General features: G+C 50.4%; 1 long non-coding RNA gene across 3 annotated transcripts; it reads right to left on the bottom strand.

Moving 5' to 3' along the window:
• Positions 1 to 6,340: 6,340 nt before the first annotated feature.
• LOC118971413 (uncharacterized) lies at positions 6,341 to 24,777 on the bottom strand. Of its 3 annotated transcripts, XR_012131340.1 has the most exons (5): positions 24,725 to 24,777; positions 23,749 to 23,813; positions 15,664 to 15,810; positions 13,006 to 13,057; positions 6,341 to 12,526 (listed from the first exon to the last, which is right to left on the bottom strand). It is a non-coding gene; the product is annotated as an uncharacterized lncRNA (long non-coding RNA). The 3 variants fall into 3 exon arrangements; XR_012131338.1 differs by having other exon boundaries at positions 15,664 to 23,813; XR_012131337.1 differs by lacking the exon at positions 24,725 to 24,777 and having other exon boundaries at positions 15,664 to 24,258.
• Positions 24,778 to 25,917: the final 1,140 nt, after the last annotated feature.

Raw genomic sequence — 25,917 nt, 5'->3', positions numbered from 1 at the left:
ATTCACAACCTGCAAGGACCACGTCTCTGTTTGCTCTCCATAAACAACTGTGGCGCATGCAGCTGAGGGCCAGATTCTCTACAAAATGTGTTTTCTCAGTGTGTAAGAATCCAAGAAGTTTTTAGATATGTAAAGTTAGATGAAGTGTTCAAGTGGGCTACCCTGCTGTCCATTAATTAATTAACTTGTTCATTCGCTGTTTCAGGATGTATTTAATTCACAGTCACAGACATAAAGTGAACATATGCGCCCATCTAACATACTCAGAAAAATGTGACAAGCAAATTTTCCCCGAATGGCCTGGATGTCTGATACAATTCTTCCTTAGACGCAAAGAGATTGGTGAGTTCTGTCTGCAAAAGACCAACCATCTGGAACATGCGGACATGGCAGTAATCACAGTGCCGAAACAATGTGGAAAAAGGAGGCAGAGAGAACCAGGCTTGAATCCTGGCCTCACCACCCATCAGTTTTTGTATATCTGAAGTCATGGGGATAATGAAATCTACCTGCTGGGCTGTTGGTCCAAACTGTTATTTGTAACATCCTAAGGGATGTTCATTGGTCAGTTTAGGGTCCAACACATCTCTGGGACAGCTGAGAGAATGAAACAATGAGGGAGGGAGGAATTAATGAGTTATCTCACGAGAATGTCATTTTACTGTGCTGCCTTCATGGCAGGAATTACAGCATGTGTCACTCCTGTGTCCTGCAAGGGGCCCCTGGGAGGCAAGGGCAGGATGTGGGGAAAGGATGGTGGAGAAGGAGGGCGAGAAGCCACCTGGGAGGTCCTCAGTGTGCCTGCCCATTTGGGAGCTTTGAGTGAAAAGTGTATAGGTCGGGGCAGGAGAATTCAAACTTGAATGTGCATTGGAATCCCCTGAGGGCTTGGTGAAGCACAGGTGGCTAGACTCTACTCAAGAATCTTCAGAATAAAAGTAAATCTAGGCTGGCACCTGAGAGTTTGCACTTACAACACATTCCCAGGGGATGCTGGCATTGCTGGCCCAGAGGCCACCCTTTGAGAACCAGAGGGTTTTGGTCATGCTGGATGCTGTAACAAACTCCAAAATATCAATAGTTTATCACAGTAAAAGTTTATTTCTCAGTCAGTTAACCATTCAATCCAGGTGCTCCTGGTTGGTGAGAGTGGGGGACTCTGTTCTCACAAGTCACATGTTGGAGCCTCTACCTTGGTCAACCTGTGGCTTCCAGGATCCCATGGAGTGTTGACATTCCCCACCCCAAATAGATGAGGAAACAAACGGAGAAACTCCACCCTCTTCTTAAGCTCCTTGGCCAGAAAGAGATGCACATTATTTCCACTCCGTGCCATTGGCAAGGACCGGTCACTCAGCCTTACCTTACACGGTCTGCAGAGAGTGGCCACTGTCTTCCCTTCTCTGCAGCCCCTCCAGCTCTGGCCAGAGTTCCCTGTGGGTTAATTACACCGCCTTATCATAAATCAATAGAAGAAGGGAAAATGCTTTCTTGAAAGATTCTAAACGTAACTCAAAGCCCAGGAGACAACCTCCCTGGAAACTGTTCCACTTTCATTTAAAAGACACATTGATGAGAGGGTGAGCTGCCTAAGGAGCAGGTTCTCACAGTGAGGAGCAGAGGCCTGCCCACAACAGAGGCTGCAAAGGTGGCCGCTGGGCCAGTAAAGGAAGCAGATTAAAGGGGAGACAAAAACAGCCCAGAGAAGTCACCAAGAGACAAAAGGGAGAGAAGGGGGATGAGGCATAAAAAGAGAGAAAGAGTGAGAAATTGGGGATCAACAGAGATGAGGCTTAGAACCTCACCCCCTTGTTTTGAGAGAAATCTTCTGCATCTGTGGATGTTTTGTTGCCCTTGTCTAGCTTGGATTAATACTGAGTCCATAGGCACACACCTGATCATCTACATTTGCCCTCTTACAGCACGAAACTATGTTTTCTACCTTTATCTTGCATCTACCTACCACTTTAGCATTTCAGGGAGAAATGTGGGATTCACATATAAATCAAGTATAAAAATCAAATGAATAATCATATCTGACCTGATTGTTTATAGTTCATGATGCGTGATCAAAACCGAAAGTTTCTGTGATATGACTGCCCTTGCACTGTTCACCATGTAAGAACTTATTCACTATCTAAGAACTTGTTCACCATGTAAGAACTTGTTCGTTATGCTTCAGAAGATTGGAGACTGATGAGAATTAGGCTTGGGGTTGATTTAATGATTGTGCACTGAGTCCCCTATACAGAATTTTATTGTTGTTAACAACCATTTGATCAATAAATATGAGAGATGCCCTCTCAAAAAAAAAAGAGAGAGACAGAGTCAGAGACAGAAAGAATAGAAAACGAATAGGATAGAATGGGGGGAATCGGTCGCGAGGAATTGATGATGGGGAAGGAAGCAAATGTGAACCAGGAGAGAGACAGAGACAAAGAGAGAGAGACAGGGAGACAGGGAGAAAGGTGCCTGTTGGAGCCCACCTAATGTGCGCTCTTCTTCCTGGACCCAAGTCCTTTGGGGGAAGTTAGGGTGAGACCAAGACACCCAGGGGAGCAAGGAGGTGCCTAAGGACACTGGGCCTGGCACGCTGGACCCCGGCCACATCTGACACCCACCAAAAGTCAGACACCCGCCTCTGAGTCAGCTCTTTCTTCACGGCCCCACCTGCCCCACCTCTTGGACTAATACTCCAGAGATAATTACAGAAAGCCAGCCCAACTAGGGGTTTATGAGCGCAGAGAGCCTGGCTGCAGGGAGGAGGGCAGACAGCCACCACTGAGCTGGGCCCTGCAGGTTCCTGCCGCCCGCAATGAGCCCACAAACTCCCAGAGACAAAATGTATCTGAGCCCAGAAGAGACGCCAGGAGGCCTGTCCCCACTGCGGCCTGGGCCACAGAGCCAAGTCTGCCACCATCCAGACAGCCTTTCTACCCTGCCTTCCACCCACATCTCATCCTTCCCCTGAATATGTCACCCACGTACCACCTTTTCAACCTCTTGGCCAGTCCTTCTCCCCACCTGCCAGCACCTTCTCCTGACATCTCCTCTGCTTACCCACCTTCCTCCGTTTACCTACCTCCACCCATCCATCAAACCATCAACCCAACAGAAGCGCCACAATCAGCCCGCCCCTCATCGGTCCGCCGACAGCTCCTCCCAGCCAACAATCCCTCTTCCATCCACCCGCCCTCCCTTATTGGCCACCATTTCCTCTCTACCAGTTCCTTCAACCTCCATGAAACCTTCGGTCACCACCATTTCTTCTAGCCACCTGACAAGCCCTTCCCCACCTGTGCTCCGTCCATCTGTGTGCCATTCTCCAGTTGTCTTCCAGCTCCTCCAGCAACCCACCCACCCACCCCTCCAGCCATCTGCCCACCCTGTCCCCTTCCTCCAACTTCCCACCCGCTAGCCCTTCTACCTCTTTCCAAATCCTGCAGCCATCCACCCAAATCTCCAACCCCTAAAGTAGTACATTTACTACCCACCGTATCTATCCCTACGCCTGCACATCACCTCTTTCCATGGGCTGCCAATCCCTCCATCTGTAATACAACACCGTCCCACTCACCATCCCAGCCAACCAGCCAGCAACCCCTCTGCCAACAGGTCAGCCTCTTCCTACAATGCTTAGCCCTGTACCCACTAAGCCCTCAACATCACCTACTTCCCAATGCACTCTCTGACTTCACAGAGGACCCAACCCGGCCCTCGGGGTGGATCACTGAGAAAATGGATTCGAAGAACACATACATGGGGGATATAATCTTGGTTTGGCACCTGCTGGCCATGTGGCTCAGTCCAGAGCACCCCTGCCCACTCACAGCCTTGGGAGGGTCCACAGGCCATTAAGGGAGTGGGACAGAGTCGAAAGGGGAGAGGGGAAAGGCCCTCTCACCTCTGTTAAGGACGCTGGTAAAGTTAATTACAGCCATCTCCACACCCTCCCAGCTAACTGGCCAGTACAGAAGAAGCCTCACCCTGCTGATTTTTGCCCTGACCTGTCCTGTCTGCCCTGATGGGGCACATCCAGGCCACAGGCTCCTCCTCTGCCTGAGTCCTGAGATTCTGAACCAGCTCTAAAGATTGAACAGGCAAAGCCACGATGGACCAGGCTTGGGGCTGTAGGTCCACAGCACTGCAGTGACCCACTCAGTCCTATATGGTCCTATCCACTCCCTCAGCAAACAAATCTCTTGTCAGCTTATGGACAGGTCCAGATCCAAGCCAGATAGACAGCAGGTGACACAAGGGGAGACTATACTAAACCTAGATGTAGGCTAAGGAATCAGCAAGACCTGAGCTTCCATCCTTGTTGTACTTCCCAGCTGTGTGACCTTCCCAGGTCACGTAACCTCTCTGAGCCACAGTATCCTCATCTGAGGATCACAAAGTGTCTACCTACTGCATGGGATTGTTCTCAAAGATATGCCCACATTAGGTTAAGGCCTGACACACAGAAGGCCCCCATCAAGTAGTGGGTTGCCTTCCCCTTACCAGGACCGGCCCGGAGACTGGGGCGTGTGCCTCTAGGAGCAGAATAGAAAACAACACATTTCTACTACCAGCCCAGGCTGCCTGGGCCACTAAGCTAAGCTTTCTTTCCCCCTAAAGCTCCCTATATCAGCATTTTCACTGAAAAAACTCTGTTTTCAGGGAATTTTAAATTCCAGAAAAATTTCTCTATGGATGAAACTTGGCCAGAGCAATAAACAAATTTCTTTTGCAAATCCCAGCCCTCCCTTCCGGATTTGTGCAGGCCCCTCACCAAAACGCCAGCTGACAGACCAGTATGAGTGTTTCTTTGACTTGGGTTTCCAAAATGGAGTTCAAGTAATCAGTCTAATTGCCTTTGATATCTAGAAAGGCTAATTAAGGTAACAATACTTGGCACTCGTGTCATAATAATAAAAATAATGACCCTTTATATGTAAGGAGCGTCTTTCATCCAAGGATCACAAAGCCTTTACAAACATTAATTAATCCTTACAACTCACCTGTGAAGTGGGTATAATTAGCCCCATTTTACAGCTGTATGCATTGAGGCACGGATGGGGTAAGGGATGTGGCAAACATCACACGCTGCATCTACTGCCAAGATAAGGATGGCGCTGAAGAATCCAGAAACCCCACTCAGAGCTCCCTGGCTGTTTGACAGGTCTTGCACCTGTCACTGGGCTGTCTTGGGAAGTCTCCCAAGAGCCAAAGCTCTCTCTTGACCAACCACAGAAAAAAGCAGAATGTCAGGGCTGCCTCCGGCTGGATGGCCTTGAGCCAACCCGTTCCCCAGTCTGAGCCTCCATTTCCTTCCCCATAAGCCAAGAGGATTGGACTCCGTGCTGCTTCTCAGCCCCACGGTCCACCCCTCATGGTTTGTCAGCCTGTTTCTGGCTTCACAGGCAGGTTTTCTGAGCCCTGAAACCACCATCAAGGACCCAGTCTCAACTAACATCCCTTAGTAGTTTTCACAAATAAAAATACAAGAGGCCCAGCTAAACTGGAATTTTTGAAAAAGAACAAATCTTGTGTTAGTAAAAGTATGTCCCATGCAATATTTGGGACATGCTTATACTGAAACACGATTTGTAATTTATCTGAAATTCAGATTTAACTGCAATTCTTGCATTTTATCTGACAACCCTGCTAATTAACCACTCTGTGTGCCAGGCACAGCCGGGATGAACAAACTCCAGTTCCTGATCTCCCGTGATCCTCAGCCTAGCCCTGGAAGGCAGGCATGGCTATCCCCTGGAGCCTCTGCTGACACCTCCATCGATTCCCCAGTGGCCAGAAAACAAAGTGCAGACGCCTTGAAGGGATACCTTCCAGGCCCTGCCAATCCGGTCCCCAAAACGTCTCTGGCTTCCTGTCAGCCCCAGGACCCCCATCACGTGCACATCTAGGGCCCTGACTCCAACTATCCAACCCTGCCTCCCTTGGGTCTTTGGCCTTTGCCTCTTCTGTGCCCTCCACCTGGTATGCCCTTCCTCTATCTTCTTGAAACTATCCACAACAGCTGCAGGACTCTGCTCAGTGTCACCTCCTCAAGGAAGCCCTCCTCAGCCCCAAACTCTCCCTGCTGCGTTCATCTCTGGGCCCCCACAGTCCCCACTATGTGTGGGTGTGTGGGTGTGTCCTGTGTGCTCCAGCCACACCAACTCCCCTATCACCAGCACACCTTGCACTATTTCTTGGCCCCGTGCCTTGGTGCATGCTATTCCCTCTGCCTGGAATTCCAACAAACTGCACAGACCTTCCAAAGGTGATCAAGGCATTCATTCATTTAACTAATATTTATTAAGCATTTACTATATGTCAAGCTTATAATCCCCAACCTCATGAAATTAATAATCTAATACATAGGTCAGCAAACTTTTCTATAAAGGCTCAGGTAGTAAACATTCTAGGGGTTTTACAGGCCACAGGGTCTATGCCACCACTACTCCACTCTGAGGCTGTGGCATGAAACCAGCCATAGAAAATACATAAACAAATGCACTCAGCTGTATTCCAATAAAACTTTATTTACAAAAAAAAAGGTAGCAAGCCACATTCAGCACACCAGCCAGAGTTTGCCGACTCCCAGTCTAGTGTTAGGAACAGACATTGAAAAATACCACACAGATACCTAAAAACAATAAATAACAAACTTTCTTAAATGCTGTGAAGGCAAAGATTTTGCTCAAATTCCTCTTCCCCACAAGGCATGTCGTGGCCCTTCCTCTCTGCTTTCATTGCCCCTGGTTTTAGAGCACACATCTGTGGTCATTCAAGGTCAGGCCCTCCTTTTCTACCCAGAGGCCTTGGGTCCACTGTTGATGCAGTACCTTATTCTGCCCAAGGCTTCCCCTTTCTGGCACCAGATGGGACAGGGCTGCAGTGGGCCTGGTCTTGCCGCCAGGCCTAGGCCCCCTCCCTGGCAGAGGGGAAGCCTGCTCACCCCTCACTTACAACACCAATTCTGTTGTCACTCATTTCAAATGCCCACTGCTGATTAATGATCTGTGCTGAGCAGGACTGGGAATCTTATTAATAAGAGAGTGCCTGTGCTCATATACATGAGTGAGAAGTATCACATTATATTGGGAAGGAGAGACGTATGTGTAAGCACACACATGGCCACCCATGTTTTCCTGCTTCACACTTAGGCCAAGAGCACTCACATCCAGACTCAGGCACAGACACAGATATATCCAGGGACACACAGACCCTGCATTCTTGCCTCACACCTGGACATGCAATGCACATCTATATGTGTGTGCATGCTCACACTGTACATATCTGTGTGCACACACTGTACTCTTGTATGCATGCACATATACCATACCCATGCTTGTACACATGCATACACGTGTGTGTATGCACACACACTGTGCTCACATATCCTGTGAAATCCAGACCCACCATGTGTCTTGCAGGAGGAACTGGCTGTGTAAATCATGTCTTTGGCATCTCTGGGCTGCCAGCTCTGTCTGGGTTCCTGTTGCCAATATCAGCTCTGAGGTGGCCACAGGAAGTTCTTGTTTCCCTGGCTGCCAAATTCCAACCACCTCTGACCCACAGAGAGACAGAAACTCCTCCGGCTTCCTGCAAGCTGCCCAAGCACTCTGTCCCCACCATACTACCTTGCGTGTGGCTCGAGGAGATAAAGCGGGACTTGATGTCCGTGCCGCTACAGTCAAGGCAGCTTCTGTGGCCTCCCCAGGGTGTCAGGGCCTGGCATGCTGGGGCTTCCAGGGAAGGACCTTGGGCTGAGCAAGGTCAGAATGTCCCCATTATCTGAAGGACGCTGACAACTTTCCTGCCCTGCTTCCCAACACGGTTCGCAGCCTTGAGGAGCTCACCACCCCCAGCAGCCGTGCAGTGAGTCCATGCAACCCACGCCCACTCTCCTTCAACTCTTCCCGAGCAGCCCAGCTCCAGCCTCCGCTGCCTTCCTGGTAGGGAGCCGGTGGCACATAGCACAGGGACAGCAGCAGTGATAAAGAATCTGGGGGACTAGCTCCCAGCCTCTCTGTTGAATTGGTCAGCAAGATGTGGACAACTCACTCATTCATTCATTCATTCAAAACAAATGTGCTGAGGCTGTGCCTGGTGCTATTCAGTGGTGAAAAGATGAGAGTCACTGGTCTCACTGTGGGCATAAAAACCTGGAGCCCACCGACATGGCCTGCTGAGTCAAGAAGGCTTCACAGAGGAACTGCCATTGGGCTTGATTCTAGAAGGCCAAAGAGGAACATGTGTGGAAGAGCAAGCTAAACAAGGCCAGCAGCAAGTGCACAGGGCCTGGTGCTTAGTGGGTGCTCTAGAAGCATCTGTTGGCTGAATGAATGAATGAATGAGTAAGAGACCTTGGGCTCTGGAGCTACTGGAGACTAGCAAGCAGGGAAGGTACACTGACTCTTGTTAAGTAATACTTCCTACTGCTTCTGGGTCCTCCAAGGACTGCACCTCTCACTGGAGGGCCTCTTTCCCCCTGGAGTACCTGTGCCCCATGCCCATAACACACCTACGTATAGATGCAGACATCACATAGCTGAAGATATACCTGTACACATGGGTACTTGTGTACATGTGAGACAATCACGTGTGGCCCTTGTCTCTGTATGTAAGAATAATAGTAAACACATGTATTATACTTTCCCATAGGCCAGGAAGTCAGGCACTGTTCTGTGTTCTCTGTATTTAGTAACTCAGTTAATTCAGCCCCCTAACATAGGAAATGTTAAACGTAGGAAATCCTCATGTTTACAGATAAAGAAATTATGGCATGAAGAGCCATTTGTCCAAAGTTACACAGTTAGTAACTGGCAGGGCTGGGATTTGAACCAAGTCCTCTGATCCCAGAGTCCATGCTCTTAATCATCAAAGCAAAGCGGTCCCAGCCTACTCCCCAGTTTGCATGGATAAACCGAGGCATAGAGTGATTAAGGTCACTTATCCAAGGTCACAGAGAGGCGGAGCTTGGCATAGACTCAAACTCTCTTGACTCATGAGCTTCAGTTGTTCATCCCATTTTGGGCTGTGTCCTGCTCAGTTGTGGCTTCTGTAACTGAAGGGGAAGCCAGAGGGAGGAGGAAAAGATGGGGAAAGAGGAGAAACAGGAGGAGGACCAGCGCCAGAACAAAGTGCAAGGCGACTGGCCATTATGAATCCTGGGTGGGAGAGGGGTGGGTAGAGCAGCCTTTCAAACTTTCTACCCACACTTTATTTTGAACAGTTTGGAAATACCTGGAAATATTAAAAAATGGAGAGAATTGTGCCATGAGCACCGGTAAACACACCACCTGAAGTTAGCGATTAGCAAGTGCCTGTCCTTGCTTTAGCGCACGGCTGCCCATCCTGCCTGCCACCAGCCCACTTAAAATGGCAGACGCTCTGCAGATTCTTCAGACCTGAAGAAGTGATTGAGGCTGAGCTCCCTGGGAAGAACCACTGCTGGAGACCCGGTTACAAGGCTTCACTGGGGTCAAAGAGCCCATGTCCGCAAGTGCACAGGTACATTGGCAGGTGTGCATCCACAGCCGCCCACATGCGCGCACGCACACGCACAGGAACGAGGGATTCGGAGGATGAGGGGAGCCCCGGGATCTGGAAGAGGGCCGGGCTGTCTCAGCTGCTCGGCCATCCGGCTCCTTCCCACCCACCATTCCCACAGGGGGCAGCTAGGCCCGCGGGAGCCCCTGGGGCCCAGCTGGGGGTGGGCTTTCCCTAATTGGCCAGCTTGTCGTTCACCCTGCGGAGGAAACAGCCGCTGGCTTCGGCCTCCAAATGACAGGAAACGCCGTGGAGGGCTACTGGGGTGGTAATTACTACTTTGAGAAAGGAGGGAGAAAAGCTGAGGGGGAAATGGTTCCAACTCAAATAATCTGCTCATTGGGGGGGATGGGGGACGTTTCAAGGAAAAGACATTTTGAAAAGCCTTCAATCAATCTGACAAGCAATTATCTGCTTAGCTGCTGGTACAAATCCCCCAGTGAGGACTGGTGCCCCTCCCAGGAAAACAGCCCCAGACTGACAGCCCCCAGCCCGGCAGCCGCGAGGGTGAACGCCGGAGACTGAGACCCCGCCTGGGAAACCTTAGGCTCTGGGGGTGGCGGGTGGCTGGGGGGGTGTAGCCGCCCCATTCTTCCCCTCCACCACGTGCACCCACATGCACACACACACACACACACACACAGGCCACGCGCACACCCAGTGGGACTGACTGCACGCCCTGCCCCACAGGGGTGGATGAGCCTGTTTCAAGCAGTCTCTTTCCCAGGCAACCACAGCATTCTCCCATCTCATTAATTCATTCAACAAACATTTTTCTTGAAAAGAAAATTCACTAGGACATTCAGTGAGAGGATGAGAGTCACCCGTGGCCTTTGGAATACCGGTGGGGAAGGAACTAAGTGTCACCTGCTTTGTGGCAAGTCACCCGGTTTACGGAAGCAGCCCAGAGAACTGCAGAGAGCCTGCCTGGGAACAGGCAGGATTCATACCTAAGCATGGAAAGCAGGTGTTGGGACTCTCTAGAGCCCCAGGAAGCCAGGCTGCAGGGTCTCTTTTCTCCTCTGCCTGCCCCAGCACCAGCCCTTCCCCTCAGGCAGCTCCATCTCCCAGGCCCTGGCCTGAGCTCTTGCTCAGAGAAGCCTAAATGTATCTCTGGTACAGCCACATGGGACAGAGTTTGGACCACCGTCCTTCCAGGGAAGGGTCTTGCCTTGCCCTGCAGTTCTAAGCAGAACCACCACCAGCACAGAGTGGGGACCCAGCTGATCCCCTTCCCCAGGGCCTACACACAGCCCCCCTCAGTGCTTTTTCTCTCTCTTCACCACACCTTTCCAGTGTGCTGGGTCTTGTGCAAAAGCACATGTATTCAAGGTCTCCATGAAACTCCCCAACCACTTGTGAGGTACAGACTCTTACCAGTGCGAACATTCTGCAGGCAAGGAGACAGAGCTCAGACAGGTGGAGTGACTTGCTCATCCCCACACAGTTACCAGCAGAAGGGTCAGAATGAAAACTCAAGACTTGCTACTTCGAATATCCATGCTGTTGGCCACTTTGAGGTATCAACAGCCTATGTGAGAAACTCATTTAACAGAGCAAATGCTCAATAAATGTTAGCTACTCTCAAATTTGTTTCTGTCCACCTTGGAACCCAAAGAAGGTTGCATCAGCAAAGCTGAGGGCCCTGGTGAGGAAGCCAGATAAGATATAAGTGGAAATTGGTGCCCTGTGTTTTGCACTTAGACCTCGGGTATAGATCAAGAACTAAGTTCCATGTCCAGCCATGTGGGCCCAACGTGCAGAGCATAGAAGAGAATGACTAATTCCAATTCCAACATCAGTGGGTCAGAGTCTGCTGGGCAGACACTGAGGCTCTGCCCAGAGCTGGGAGGAGAGGCAAGCCCTGACCCCAGCAGGCCCCAGAACGTAGGATCCTGCTTCCCTCCAATCTCTCGCGGCCTAGAAAGGGACTGAGCCCACCCAGCTCAGACACATGGCTTCCTAGAGCACCCACCCACAGTCACAGCAGCTGCTCTCCCCACCCTGGGACACATGCAGGGCACATTATCTCCCAAGGCCATCATGAGGGAGAGGAACACACATGTACATGGAGCAAAATGATCCTGCTTGCCTGGCACAGGAAGGAGGTGGCTGTTTGCTCTCCTAGGAAATTTCATTTTGCCTTCAGTGTTTGGCAACACATATCTGATGCCCTGGCAGGCAGGCACGTTGTTCACTGTGTCCCCGTGAGGACACACCCTCCTATTTTATGACAGAACAACTCAGGTACAAGATCAGCCCCAAGTTAAACCCAACTCCCATCTCCTGATTGCATCGCGTGAAAGCAGAAACTCCCCACTTGCAACAGAGCTGGGGCAGATGTCCAACTGTCTGTCCACTCACCAATCCGTCCATTTCATCAGCATTTATTGGTGCCTACCTGTACCCAGCCCTCTGCTGGGCCCTAGAGATGCAAGGACAAATACGACACTTCCTTCCTTCAGATCTCAAGGTCCAGAGGTGGGGACAGGGAAAGCAATGCCATTAGGAGGTTGGTCTAGCAGTAGGGTGGCTTTGGCAACACACAGAATGAGGTTTAAAATCCAGCTCTGTCCTGTCCTAGCAGTGTGACCTTAGCGAGTTGTCCTCGGCAAGCCTCAGCCTCGTCCCAGTGAATAATGAGGGTCCCTACCTCCTCGTTTTGTTGAGGTGATTACAAGGGAAACTGCTTGTAAAGTGCTGGGCGCTGTGCCTGGGACATTGAGACGCTCAGTGTGTCTGCTGGTGTCATTCCTTATTGCCTTCAGTGAAATGGATATAGCAGTACTCAACCAGCCTGCCTTTACAATGTGGTCATACAAAATAACATAACATGTGGGGAGAGTGTTTTGTAGATGGTGGACTCTTTATCACTCACTCTTGCAGCAAACATTCCTTGAGCCTCTGTGATGTACCCTGGTGGGTGCTGGGGACAGATGAGGGGGCATGCAGATTCCAGCAGCTTCCGGTGGGGAGGACCAACCTGTAAACAGACAATCACAGGCCTGGGGCACTGAGAACAGCAGTAAAGGTTTCTACAAAGGAAGGCAAAAGAACAGGTTATTAGCAAACTGGAGAGGTCAAAGCCAGCTTCCTGGCAGAAGCGGAGCAAGGATCCGAACTGCAAAGATGAACGCGCATCAAGGCCACACCTTTAAAGTCTGAGTGAGGAGCATACAGTTAGAGAATCAGCATGCCTTGGGTGATACGAGACGGTTGGACCCAGGCAGGTTTTGCTCATCACCCATCAAGTGCACAGGACCTCTGAGGACATCAATCCAAGAAGCCTGGAGGCAGCAGGACTACAAGTCAGCCTTCAAACCAGAAGGCAGAAAGCCTGTCCAAGAGGGGAACTTGGGAGCATGAGCAAGGAGATGGAGCCAAGCACACTTAAGGACAGTGGGGACACCAGCCTGGGAGGGCCAAATGGGGCTGGAAAGCGAAGCGGGCAGGATGCGTTACCTGAGTTCTCTGACATCTCTCAGTCCACAGTGACAGCTTCTGCAAGTCTCAGCTGGTGGAAGCAAGATTAGAACGTGGGTCTGGCTGTTCACATCTCTCTGTCTGTCAGATCCACCAGATTGCTCAGTTCTGGGCTGAGTTATGGGCCTCCAACTAGGATGGCGAACCTAATCACCACATGGCCTTGCCTCGCATATTCCCTGTTTGTATCCATCCATGCACCTGGGGTAAACTCCTCTCCCTGTGAAGTTCTTCCAGGTCAGTCCTTCTCTGCTTTCTGTAGAAAACAGATTCCACCCACTACCTCCAAACCACACCCTCTCCTCAGCGCCACAAGCATCCAGCCACTTCCTATATCCCTAAACCACTTACTCTGTCACTAAGACCTAATGCAAGTCACAGGGGAAGCCCTTGGCTGACATCCACGCCAGGAAGCCACATTAGCAACTTCATTAATCAGAATCAGGTCTGCGCTTCTATTGTCTGCTATGATCATTTGTTTATTTCAACTTTGGCGGCAGCCCCAGTTTATTGTAATTATTACTGGCATGGGAAAGAAGAAACTTGCCTTTCACAAGTGTGTAGGAATGGTGTTCTTGCATTCTGTAGCAAAAGACTCATCTTATCCAATATTACCAATATAAATCCATTCATACATATCATATATACCTCTTTGAATCCGCAATCAAAGAAAAGTGAATTAAAATAAAAAGGAATAACACTTTATCTCATAGCAAACAGAATTATAAACAATAATACCTAGTGCTGGTGAGGTTGCCCTAAAATTGCTAAACCGGCAGACTTTGCTGGAGGCAAAGTAATTAGAACAGCCTTTATGGAAAGTGAATTGGAAAATATATATCACAAACCACAAAAATGTTCCTAACCTGAGACCTACTGATTCCACTTCTGGGAATTTATCCTAAGGAAATGAGACAAACAAAGAGACTTACTCTGTGGAAGAAGAAAGTGTTCGTTAAAGCATTATTTAGGCAAGGAAAAAACTGAAAGTGAAATTCAACAGTACCCAGCACCAATTTGATAAAATAGCAGGTAGCCATTAATCTGATCATCTGTAAGGCTGCTGTAGCAGGCAAGGTGCTTTTAGGCTGTCACAGGAGGTGGGAGAGCGGTGTTCACATTTCAAGTTTATTATCAAGACCATATGTACAAACTACGGGTTAACAAAGAGGTCATTGCACTTGCACTGCTGGGCTGATAGCCATATGGGAAGGGATTTTTGCCCCTTGTTTTCTCAATTTTCAGTTGGACTCTATATTGGTTTATAGTTTCTTTTAACTGGAGATAACAAATGATCATGCTTCACAAAAGAACCACAAACAGAGCTTAATTAGACAGTGCAGCTTTCATAAGACCCTCGGCCTGTCTGGGCCTCATTTCTGTCTTCCTTAAGATCATCTGTCCCATAAATGTCATGTGGGAAGGAGACAGACCTGAGAAAGCGTTTTAAGTCTTAGAATCAAGTGCTGTGAGGAAGAATGGGTTTGTCCAAACTACTGACTAATGGTTGCAATACCCAGCCACAACAGCCCTGCTAAGTGGTGGTATCATCCCCATTTTACAGATGGGGCAACTGAGGCTCAGGTGTATGGAGCCGACCAGGACAGGTGGTAAGGAACAGAGCCAGGACTCACATCCAATTCGCTCTGTTCCATAGCCTTTGTTGTGTTGTTGTTTCTCAACCCGTGTTGATTATATTTCTCAAGTGGATGTGTTTTAAAAGAAACTGACTCATTCAAAAAAGTTGGATATCATGGCTTGAAAGGAATGCAAGGCAGCCGATTCAGTCTTCTCAGGAGGCTTTGGAAGGACTGAGGCATTGGTTGGCTTTGGTTGAAAGAGGACTGGCATAGCCAGTGGCTGCGAAACCCACTGGGTCCAAGCATTCCAAAAGAAGGCACCCCCTTCACTGAGAATGTACTTCAACAACCACAGAGACAGGTCCCAGAAAAGAAAAAAGGTCTGGAGGGGCCCCTGATTGCTCCCAGTGATGTCATGCCCCCACCCAGAAAGCCCGTAAAGGCAGCCTGTTCTGGGCAACTTTATGGGGGCCTTGGTGTCTGCAGCCTCCCTCCCTGACAGCCAGGCCGGCACCCCACCTGCCCCCCACACGTCCACGGCCTTCCTGCCCTGGGCCTCATGTAGCCTATAATTAACCACAGTGACCAGCTTTATGGGCCCCCAGAGATGGGGGACAGGGCAGCAAGACGAAGTTCCTTGAAAGGGACCCGGGAATCTTCCCAGCAGGGCCTCTTCCTGCCTCCTGCCCATCTGGGGGTCTTGAAGAGCAGACCCAGGCCCTGCCTCCTCAGACAGCCTCCCTGCTCTGACCGGCCTAAGTGGCCCCATCAGCATGCACTCCCCCTGTCAACAATCCTGCAGCTGCTCCAGGGCTGTAAGGACAAAATACAAATTGCTCCCCTGTGGCCTCCAAGTCTCTGCCTGGTCTGGACACTGCCTCATCTCTCATGATCCCCTGCCTTGCTCCACGGCAGCCGCAACCACCTCCCCACCATTCACTCACACCTCTGCCCTTGCTTGCCTCTGAGCTTCCTCAGATGCCAGTCTCTCTGCCTGCACACTTATCCCTCCCTCTCTCTCTGCATACTCCCCTTTAAATGACTAACTCCTACTCACCCTGGAGTTCTCAACTTGGTCTTCTCTTCCTTCAGGAATTTGTCTAGATCTCTGTTCCAGCTGGGCAAGGTACCCCTCTTCTGGGCTCACAGAGTCCCCCAGGTCTGTGCCATATCTTAGTCATTGGGGTTCCCCCAGAGGCAGATGCTGCAACATAGATTCCAGTGCAGTCAGTTAATTTAGGAGGTGATATCAGCATTCACTGAAAGAGAAGCAAGAAGTGAGATAGAAAGGCCGCGAATAAAGGGTCTATATCAGGCAAGTTACCACTGTGGGCAACTGGGGGTTAATTCTGCTGGAGCCTGGGGCTTCAGTGTAGCACACAGGCCTAGGGGAAGGAGTCAGAGTAGTAATCCACCAGTCCCACCGTTATCATTTGGGCTATTCCTGCTGGACATCAATTATCTGGCCTGTCACAAGCTCAGGTACGGTGGGCTCAGGCAGCCGAGAGCAAGTTCCCAGGAAGTCAGGTGGTGAGGACTGTGAGGCTGAGATGCAAAGGGATGCAGGCCCTGCACCAGCATCCCCTCTACCCTCCCACTGCCACCAGCCAGCACTACAGTTGCCTCTTCCCCTCTCTCTCCTCAACCAGACCACGAGCTTCACGCAAGCGCCTGTGTGTGGTTGTGCTCCAGGGCCCAGCACAATACTTGACACATAGGAACATGCAGCAAGCCAGAACTGTGTCCTACTTGGGATGGGTCCCCAAGCTCACCAGTAGTTCAGGGGCCCTGTCAGCAGTGTCCTTAGTCTTCCAGCTGGGAAACCCAAAGATCCGGGAGGCAAAACCACAAGAAGAAATATCAAACACCTTTCATTATTATCAGCATTGGCCAGAGACTCCAGTGGTCAATCCTATCCCTGTCAGATCCTAAGACAAGGACAGCAGTGAGCAAAGTCAGATGTCTGGGTTGAAATCCCAGCTCTACCAATTGCTGTGTAGCCTTGGGCAAGTTGCTTAATCTCTCTGTGCTTCAGTTCCCACAACTATAATAATCCCATAAGGGATGCACCATTATTAACTCTATTACAAGGTTCAGATGGAATAATGTGTACAAGATGCTTGGTCTTCGTTAAAAAAAAATTCTTACCTCCTTAGCAAACAAGAGGCTGACTGGATCCAAAAAGTGATTTTTAGTGAACAGCCAAGACGGGCCTAATCCCAGCCCCCGAGGGTCCCCTGCTCAATGCTGAGCGGCTGGCCAGAAGTGGTACACCCATACAGAAGTCCACCCCAGGCAGGTCTGCCTTCAGCAGGGCTTGCAGCCCAATGAGGTACTCAGAGTGACAGGGAAGGCTTTCCAGCAACTGACAGCTCACTACTTCATAGGAGAACCAGGCTGGTGTCCTTGGCCACGCTTAGGACACTCTGCTTCTGTTCCTGCAGTCAGAGGTTACAATAGCACTTTGACAGCTCCCACACCGTGTGGCCCCGGGCAAGCCACTTGGCTTCTCTGCGTCTCCGTGTCTATCTATATAATGGAGACGATACAGATCCATACCCCGTAAAGCTGTCAGGCGATTCAGTGGAGTTGTACACAAATAGCCCTGCATGCAGTACTGAGGAAGCATTGGGTAGTATGAGAAGCTGGCTAAAAGCCATAGCTCTGCCTTGTTCACAGTGGCTCTCATTTCACTGGGTTTTTCTCATCTTTCATCATTCCCAGCGAAGTCAGAAAGCTGCCAGACTTTAACTGAATCATTGATAAACATGTTGGCAAATACTGGACCTAAGGAACCCTCCATTAAAGGGTAGGCACCCACTGGCTGCCTCCCTCCGTTCCCCTGTCCACCGGCTGTGGGCGCTCCAGGGACCTGCCACTCTGTCACGTTATTCTGTTTCTCCAGATTCTTACAGAGTGACTAGTCAAGGAACACAAGTTGAATTCACCCCTGTTCATGGACAGCCAGAAGCCAGGAAGACAATTTATAAGGTATTATTCTTGCTTTCATTTGATATATGAGAGCGTTAATCACAGAAGGGGGGCGCTGTTGACCCCTTGCCATGCATTAGATCCTCCTCTACTCGCTCACTTAGTCTTCACTGATGAGGTATTACTGCCTCCACTTTTCAGGTGGGGAAACTGAGACTCAGGCAGGTTAAGTGACTTGCTGAAGACCCCACAGATGCCGAGAGACAGAACTGGGATTTGAACTCAGGCCTGTGCAGCTCCGAGCCTCTTTCTTCCTCTAGCTAGCACACTTGAAAGTGCTTTCCCAATACTAAAAGTTGTGTGGGAGACATATTTGGTAACCCGGCTCACCATCTGTCCCTGGGCCTGATTCCAAAAATCTGCAATAGCATAAACCCTCCAGTGTGGCTTTAAAACACAGCCATAAGCTCTCTGACACTACCCCCACTGAAGATGTGAATAGGGCAGGAAGGTAGCAGGCACCAAGGACTTATGGTACTATATGATTTCCCAGGCTGTGTCATAACATGCTGGATGGGGCCCACTTCATTTCATCTCCCCTAGAGTCCTCGGCAGCCACTAAGAAATCCTGCTTTCCTGAGACCGCAATGCTCAAGACAATATGTAGGTGCTCTGAGTGGTAGTCCCTTCTGAGCCCAGCCCACAGCCATCACCAGCATCTTGGAAGTGGATCCTCTAGCTCCGGCCATGCGGATAGCTCAGTCACCCCAGCTGAGGCCCCAGACATGGTGGAGAGGGACTGTGCCCCTCCGGAACTCCTGACCCCCAGCGCCTGTGAACACACTGAAAGCGTTGCTGTTTCACACCAGCAGGCTTGGGGATGGTTTGCTCTGCAGCCATTAGTCAGAGCGTCATCTGACAGTGGGTCCCCATTTCTCTGCGCTCTGAAGTTGTCAGGGGAAGGGCACATTCATTCTCAAGGTCAGAAGCTCCACATGGACCATGTCCCATCCAGCCCAGGTACTGTGGCTGAGCCCTGAGGGGTTTGGTGACCTCTCTGTTCGTTCCTCAGTGGCTGTTGCATTGCTGCATTTTGACTGGCACTGGGCTAGGGATGGGAATTCAGACACCAAAAATTGACCCAGTCCCTGGCCTCAGGAGCTCACAGTCCAGTGGCAGAGACAGACATCAGATGAGTAATTTTAAGTTAGAAATGGAGACACACAGCCTTGCGGGATTTAACTGTGTGGCAGAGGTAGCAGGAAAGACCCACGAAGGTGACTGCCTGAGGGCTGAACATCAGAGGCAGTGCCCATCCAAGTGGAAGAGTAGGAGACGGAACTGCAGGCAGCGATACAGCCCATGGGGAAGCCTGGGTTGGGAGCACAAGGGCGACTCAGGGGCCCAGCAGATGGCCATCATGGCAGGAGTCAAGGCCCTGAGGTGGACAGTGAGGGGAGAGGCAGGACCGGGCTGCACTGCCCAGCCCCCTGCCCAACCTGCTGGGCCACTACCCACCCTCCTCCTCAGAGCCCCTGGGCTGTCTCACCTCTCTGACTGTCCTTTCTCCATTTCTTTGTCCTCCTCCCCCTTCTCCAGCCATTGCATGCCTTCCCTCCTCACAACACTCCAGTAATTCTCCGCTGATAACCCCCAAATTTTAAGATGCACCATACGAAGTCATATGTTACCATGTTTGACCTAAAAATCCCCAGCATCGTAATGAGGCAGCTTCACTGAGCGCCATCATCCCTTTCAAATATCTTCTGCAAGGTCTCAAATAGCAAAACAAGTTTTAACGCTCATAATTTTCTGAGGTTTGTAGTTTTAAAATAACATTCCTGATATGAAATTATGTCACGATTTCAAATACAATTATACAATGTGCACATTTCAAATACAATTATATAATATGCACATTTTTAATTCCACCTTGCCCTCTCAACTGCCCTTCCAGAGATCAGGATTGTGACGCCCCATCTCCTAGATATGAGACTCACTGTTCTGTTTCAGAATGGAGTTTCCCACTCCCTCTCAGACTCTACTTTCTGGGGTAAGGGGCCTATAACCCAGGAGGTCCCCAGGTGTATGAGAAGTCCTGGAGGGACTGGAGGGGGACAGCAGGTATGGCAGGTGGAAACTCAGAATGAAATGAGTTTGGAGGTAATTCCAGACATGACTCCGGCTGGCACATGGCAGGTGCACAAGAATGGGTGCAGAATCCGAATCTGAAAAGCCCACCCAAACCCAAGAACTTGATGAGAAAATAAAGGGGCCCCAAAGGCTCCAAGCCTTGCCTCTCTGTCCGGCCAAGCAGACCCTAGTACAGACAGGGGAACGGAGGCTTAGAGACAAGAAGGGACAGGCACCAGATCTTGGGATTGGGGCTGGAACCCAGGCTTCCAAATGCTCTGTCTACCCTCACCCTGTAGAATGGGGTTAGAAGTCCCGAGTGACCAGCTGGCTGTGTCCAGACCTGAGGCCAGACACTGCTCACATGCCCTGCTGTTTGCTCAAGGGGGCCGGCTGATGGCTATCTGGTCACATGTCTGGCACTGGAGTGTGAATGACAGGACAGAGGCATGGGATTAGGGGGAGGAGAGGTGTGGTGCTATAATCTGCACCATCACTGCCCCCACAGACTCTGAGAAATTGGGTGAAAGTATACCATGTTTTGGGCCTCAGCCACCTCAGGTCAGAGATTGGGCATGCCCTGCCTGGGGGCAAGCCCACACCCTCCCAGACTGGGGAATCCTGGGTTCCTGGCACTCTTGCTTATCATAGCACTGAGCCACTCAGCGGTGGGGCACAGTTCTGGACCTTGGAAGAGCCTATGAGGTCAGGCCAGGCCAGATGTGACCATGCATGTGTGTGTGTGTCTCTGTGTGTGTGCGTCAGAGAGCCACAGAGTCACGTACAAATTACAACTCAGCCACCCAGAGTACCAGCCAATGTCTACTGCTGCCTTCTCTGCTGCACCCAAGGAAAGAGAAAGTAAACCCTCCCCTGCCCAGGAGCTCAAAGCCTGGTAAGGGGCCAGGGCAAAATCCACAAGTGCCTGCCCACTCATGGAGGGAGTTGCTGTGCCATCTAATCGAATCTGCCCCATAATGCCCTGAGGAAGGGGGTACTACCCACATCACAGCTGAGGAAACTGAGGCTCGGGGAGGCTGATGGGCATGCCTGTGGGAAGTTCCAAGCAAAGCAGGCACCAGTCTGCCTTTGCTCACCATTCAGTTCCAAGTACTGGCACATAAGAAGCAGATGCCCAGTAAATCTCTGCTGAGTGAGTGAGTGATAAAAGAATGACATGTCAGAGGCAAGATTAGAACCCAGGTCAGCTTCCTTCAAAAGCCCAACACAAAGTAGTGTGGGAGCACTGCCAGCAGGGGCAGGAGTAGCACAGAGAGCAAGAACATTTGATTAAAGTTTTGTCATATAGATAGGGGTTTTCTAGGCTGACCACTCATTCCACAAATATTTAATGAGCACCTATTGTGTGCCTGGCACCCTTCTAGGAGCTTTGGATCTATCAATGAAGGAGACATGATTTCTGCCTTCGTGGGACTTACATTCAAGAAGATGAGAGGGAGAGGGCATCTTAGGCAGAGGTAAGAGCATACAGAGGAAGAAGGAGTCAGAGTATGGGGTTCATTGGGTGGAGCAAGTGTGAAAGGACAGTTGGGAAAAGGAGGCTGGAGGGATGGGCCATAGTCCAGAGGGTTCCAAATGCCTGAGAGCAGGTGGGAATGGGGTAAGCGTTTTTCAACATAATAGGCCTAGTGTCTTTGACTGCATCAGTGGTCCTTTTTATACTTAGTTCATGTGTTATCCTCCTAATTTAAACCATGGATATCACCATGGAAAATCTGGGGCTCCAGAAATTTTCAGTTTCTTGTAAGAGAAAAGAAATTATTTTGGCTCATTATTCATCTTTTCATTCTTTATATTGATTTCGATATTTAAAACTGAAATCTTTATGTCAGGTACCCAGACTCCAGTTCAGGCTGTTAAGTTGCTTATAAAATATGTGACATGTTTTAATTTCTTTAAATCAATCAATCAATCATTCATGATGTCTTTGGCAGGGATAAGATAGAAAACAGGCTTTTATTTTATTAGAAGTTGCAGTTGTCAACATTTCAAACAGGAGGTCACCTGACCCACATTTCTGCAGATTGTCGGGGAAAAGTTAAAGCAAACAATTCCAGAGTTGAATGTGGATGTGGCTCCGTGGAGGAGGGGGAGCTGGGGGTCTCATGTCCAGAGGGACCCACTGGTATGGCCAGACCAGGAAGAGAATTTCAAGGATCTGATGGCAAATAAGGGAGTGGAAGGGAAGGAAGGAAAAAAAGGTTCAGGCGGCAACCATATGGCTCTCTGCAAGCCAGCAGTGGGGAGTAGGGTGACAGACACACAGACATGGGCAGAGTGGGGACCTGGGTCTGCAGAGGCCACAGAACAGGCAGGAGCCCAATGGTCAGAGTGCCCAGCACAGATCCTGAGCCGTAGCCGGTGCTCAGCAATTATATATTGAGCAAATGATCTTGAATGCCAGCTGATCGATTTTATTTTTTGATAGCTTTGATATGTTGGGTGCTTTTTATGTGCTCAGAGATAACCGTACTAAAGGCCTTTCATTCATGCATTATCTCGTTTCACAGATGAGGAAACTAAGCCTTAGAGAGGTTCAGTGGCTTAGCCAGGGTCACAAAGCTGGCAAGCGCTAAAATCAGGGCTTAAGCCCACTTCAGTGAGTCTAGCCCCTAAATTCTCTGTCTCTTGGGACTTTGTCCTGCAGGTGAAGGAAGTGCAAAGACCAAGGTACTGCATGCCTTTCATGGGACCCAGGAACTTCTGCTTTAATAGACCCCTTCCTCCATAAAAATGTATTTAAAATGATAATTTATGGCTGTTAATATACAGAAAAATATACCCTAAACTGGATTATCTTCACTTTTTTTCTTTTGACTTTACAAAAATTAAAACATTTCCCTGGGCCCCTGTAAGGGTTGTAGGCAGGGTTCTCTGTGCTGCAGGAGAGGCCGGCTTTAGGCAAAGATGCCCCAGGGCTGTGATCTCTGTGCCTCTAAGCAAAGTCATTCTTTGGGGTGCGGCCCTTGGAGGCCACCCAGTGGGTCAGGGGAGTATTCTCACGGTACATGCAAGACCCTCCCAGAAGGCATCCCCCAGACCATGACACTCCTCCTTGAGGGAGTTTTATGCCTTCTGCCGACAGATCAGTTGCCAGGGGACTCAGACCAAGGCCAACTTTGTCCACACAGAGACACAGCAGGAAAATCCAGCCGCCCTCAAGCCCCAGCTCTAACCTCCCCCCAGCACTGCAGAGGGAGAGATGCTCAGGCCACCCTCTGCCCTCTGCCCTCACCCTCAGCCTCCTGGATCTGTCTCCCGGGGAGGAGCTGGGGCGCCTGTGGGTGACCTTTGGCATCTCTGATCTCCATCTTCCCTCCCTAGCCCCACCCCCATCACTCAGCAGCTCCTGGGCAAGGACAGTGGGCATGGGGGGCGCAACTGGCCACAGCCCAGCCTCCCAGAGCCAGCCAGGCCCGCGCTCACCCTGGGCTGCGGGAATCCCCCTACTTCAGCCTCCTGCGGCCTCAGGGTGTTTCTTTGGAAATCAGAATCACTCTGTTGGGGCTTCCTAACAAGCTCTCATACCAGTCCTAGCTATTAGCCTTCTGAAAGAATGCATGAATAATTTTCAGCTTTAACGTGAACCAGGCTCTGTGCTAAACACTATACTTATTTCAATGCCCATAACAACTCCACAAAGCACTATCGTCACCCCATTAGGGAGCTGTGTGGGTTAAGAGACTTGCTCAGGGTCACACAGCAGTGAGTGGCCAGGTCAGGATTCAAACCTGCCTGGCTGGCTCCAAGCACCAGGCCCCTGCTGCTTTCCAGATTAAGTTCTTCAATGCCTCCCTACTACCTGGAGAAGGCCTCACTCTCAAGGCCATCCTACCTTGGCCTTTGCCGAACCCTATAATGTCCACTCCCAACCGCTCTCCCACGTGACATCAGCACACTCCATCCAGAACCACTGACAACTCTTCGAACTCCCATGTCATCCTCTGTGCCGTTGGGCATGCTGTTCCCTCAGCCTGGAACACTCTTCCTGATGGAGGAAGGTCCCTAGAGGATTACACATGGGGTTTTGACAGACTGACCTGGGTCTGCCTCTCACCTCTGTCCCCTGGACTGTGAGTTCTAGGAGGGTCTGAATGTCCTCTGGCTTTGTCATGGTGCTTGCTGGAAGGAGGAAAGGAGGAAAAATAATTCAGTGGGTCAGAAGAAGGTGGTTAGGGGTTGATAATGGGACTGCACACCAGAGATGGATAGTAGAAAACAATTTGGCCCTTAATTATTTGGGTAATTAGGCCCAAAGAGCTGGGAACAGGAAGGGTGACTGCATTCAGCCAGGTTGCACAGTAACCCTGCTGTGTAGATGGCCCCAATCATTCTCAGGGGCCCCAGTGAGTGGGTCCCATGTCCTGTTTGGCCCCTCCTCCCAAGGCACCTAAGCCTCAGTTAGAGCCCCCAACCCCCACCCTGGACTGAGTAGGGAGCCTCAGGAAGCCGAACCAGGCCTGACCCCCGCCTGGTGGGCTCCCTGGCATTTGGGGGAAATTCTCACAGTGGTTTGCCCTCCTCCTTATATGCCAGGCCCTGTGCTGAGCTTTGGTTTTTCTGTGACTTGAAGTCATTGCTGAGGGGCAGAAATGGGGAAACTGCAAGCTAAGCCAGGGGCGAGCAAGGGAGCACCCAGCCCACCCCTTCCCACGCTGGCCTCATTCTGCTCCCCTCCCACCCTCCCCTCTCCACCCTCTCCTCAGCCCCCTCCTCTTTATCCCAGCCCCAGCCCACCTCTCCCCACTGCTTCCCTTCCCCCCCTTCCCGCATTCCCACCCACCTCCAGGTCTCCATCCCTTCCCAGTAATAACAGCCTCCAAACCAGCCAGACAGGTTCCAGAGGACCCAGCCCTGCCCCAGAGGCAGGTAAGAAGTGGGGCAGCAAGCCCCTAGCTGCTGGCTGCCAGAAAACACCAATTATCCCTGCAGTCCCCCGGCCTGCCCAGCCAGCCCAGCTCAGCGGCCCGGTGGGGGGGTGGGGGGGTGAGGCAGGGGAGGAGGCCCTGGATACAGGGACAGTGTTTCCAGACCTTGCAGTCCAGGAACATGCCAACCAAGGATGCGGCCTCTTCTGAGAGCTGACAAGCCTGGAGAGTTCTGCCAAGCCAGACACACTGACTCACATTTAATTACACACTGAACCAATCATCTGGCTGAAATGAGTGAAGTTTCATAAAAGGAGATGTGAAATTCAGGGGGGTGGGGGGAATTGGCAACTTTGTTTCTTATGAATTATTTGAAGCTTTGATATGAACCATCCCTGAAAATCCCTTCTGGAGTGAAACTCCCTTTTGGAAACAGGTTCCCAGACTCCCCTTTTGGCCAGTGACAGGAGCTGAGGAAGGAAGGCTGGTCAGAGCAGTGTGAAGTGTGTGTGTGATTTTACTTGTGAATGTGAGGGGATGCGTGTGTGTCTGTAAATGTGTGAGCAAATAAATGTGAGCCACATGGCCTGGGTTCAAATCCACCTCATTTTAGCTGTGTAACTCTGGGCAAGTTATTTAATCTCTCTGCGTCTTGCTTTGCCTCCTGCAAGCTAAGGAGTTTCTCCTGGGGTTGTCATGAGGAATGCAGGAATTCATAAATAAAAAGCATTTAGCAGAGTATATACATGATGGGCATGATTTAAGTGTTTGCTATTATTACTACCACTAGTATCAATACTGTTGTATTAGTGTTACCACGACTATTATGATTACTTAGAACCATCCTGGGATCCAAAAGAACTGAATCCAAGTAGCATTGATGGTGTGTTCATGTGTGTGTGTGTGTGTGTGTGTGTGTGAGAGAGAGAGAGAAAGCTACAACCAAGAATTATCCTGAGGATGAACAAATGGGTCTCCCTGGATGAATGGCCAGTCCATGTTAGTTTTAACTACATTTCTACAGATTGGAGGTTCCACACAGTTCTTGCTGGGCTAAAATCAAGGCGTCAGTAGGGCATTCTAGAAGCGAATCTGTTCCCTTCCCTTCCCGGCTCCTGGAGGTCCCTGACTTCCTCAGTTCACACCCGTTCCTCCTTCTTCCAGGGCCCCAGTGTTGTGTCTCTCTAGCCCCCTTCCCACTCACATCTCCCCTCCCTATGGCTAGGAGAGGCTCACCACCTTTAGGAGCCCTTGTGATGACGGTTGCCCCACCCAGATAATCCAGGATAATCTCCCCATCTCAGGGTCATTAACTCTAATCTGCTGTAAAGTCCTTTTGGCCACATTAAGATAACATA

The sequence above is a fragment of the Manis javanica genome, chromosome 5 (assembly GCF_040802235.1).
Source record: "Manis javanica isolate MJ-LG chromosome 5, MJ_LKY, whole genome shotgun sequence".
NCBI lineage: Eukaryota > Metazoa > Chordata > Mammalia > Pholidota > Manidae > Manis > Manis javanica.
Note: the sequence above shows the minus strand (reverse complement) of the source record. Positions and strands in the feature narration are given on the sequence as shown.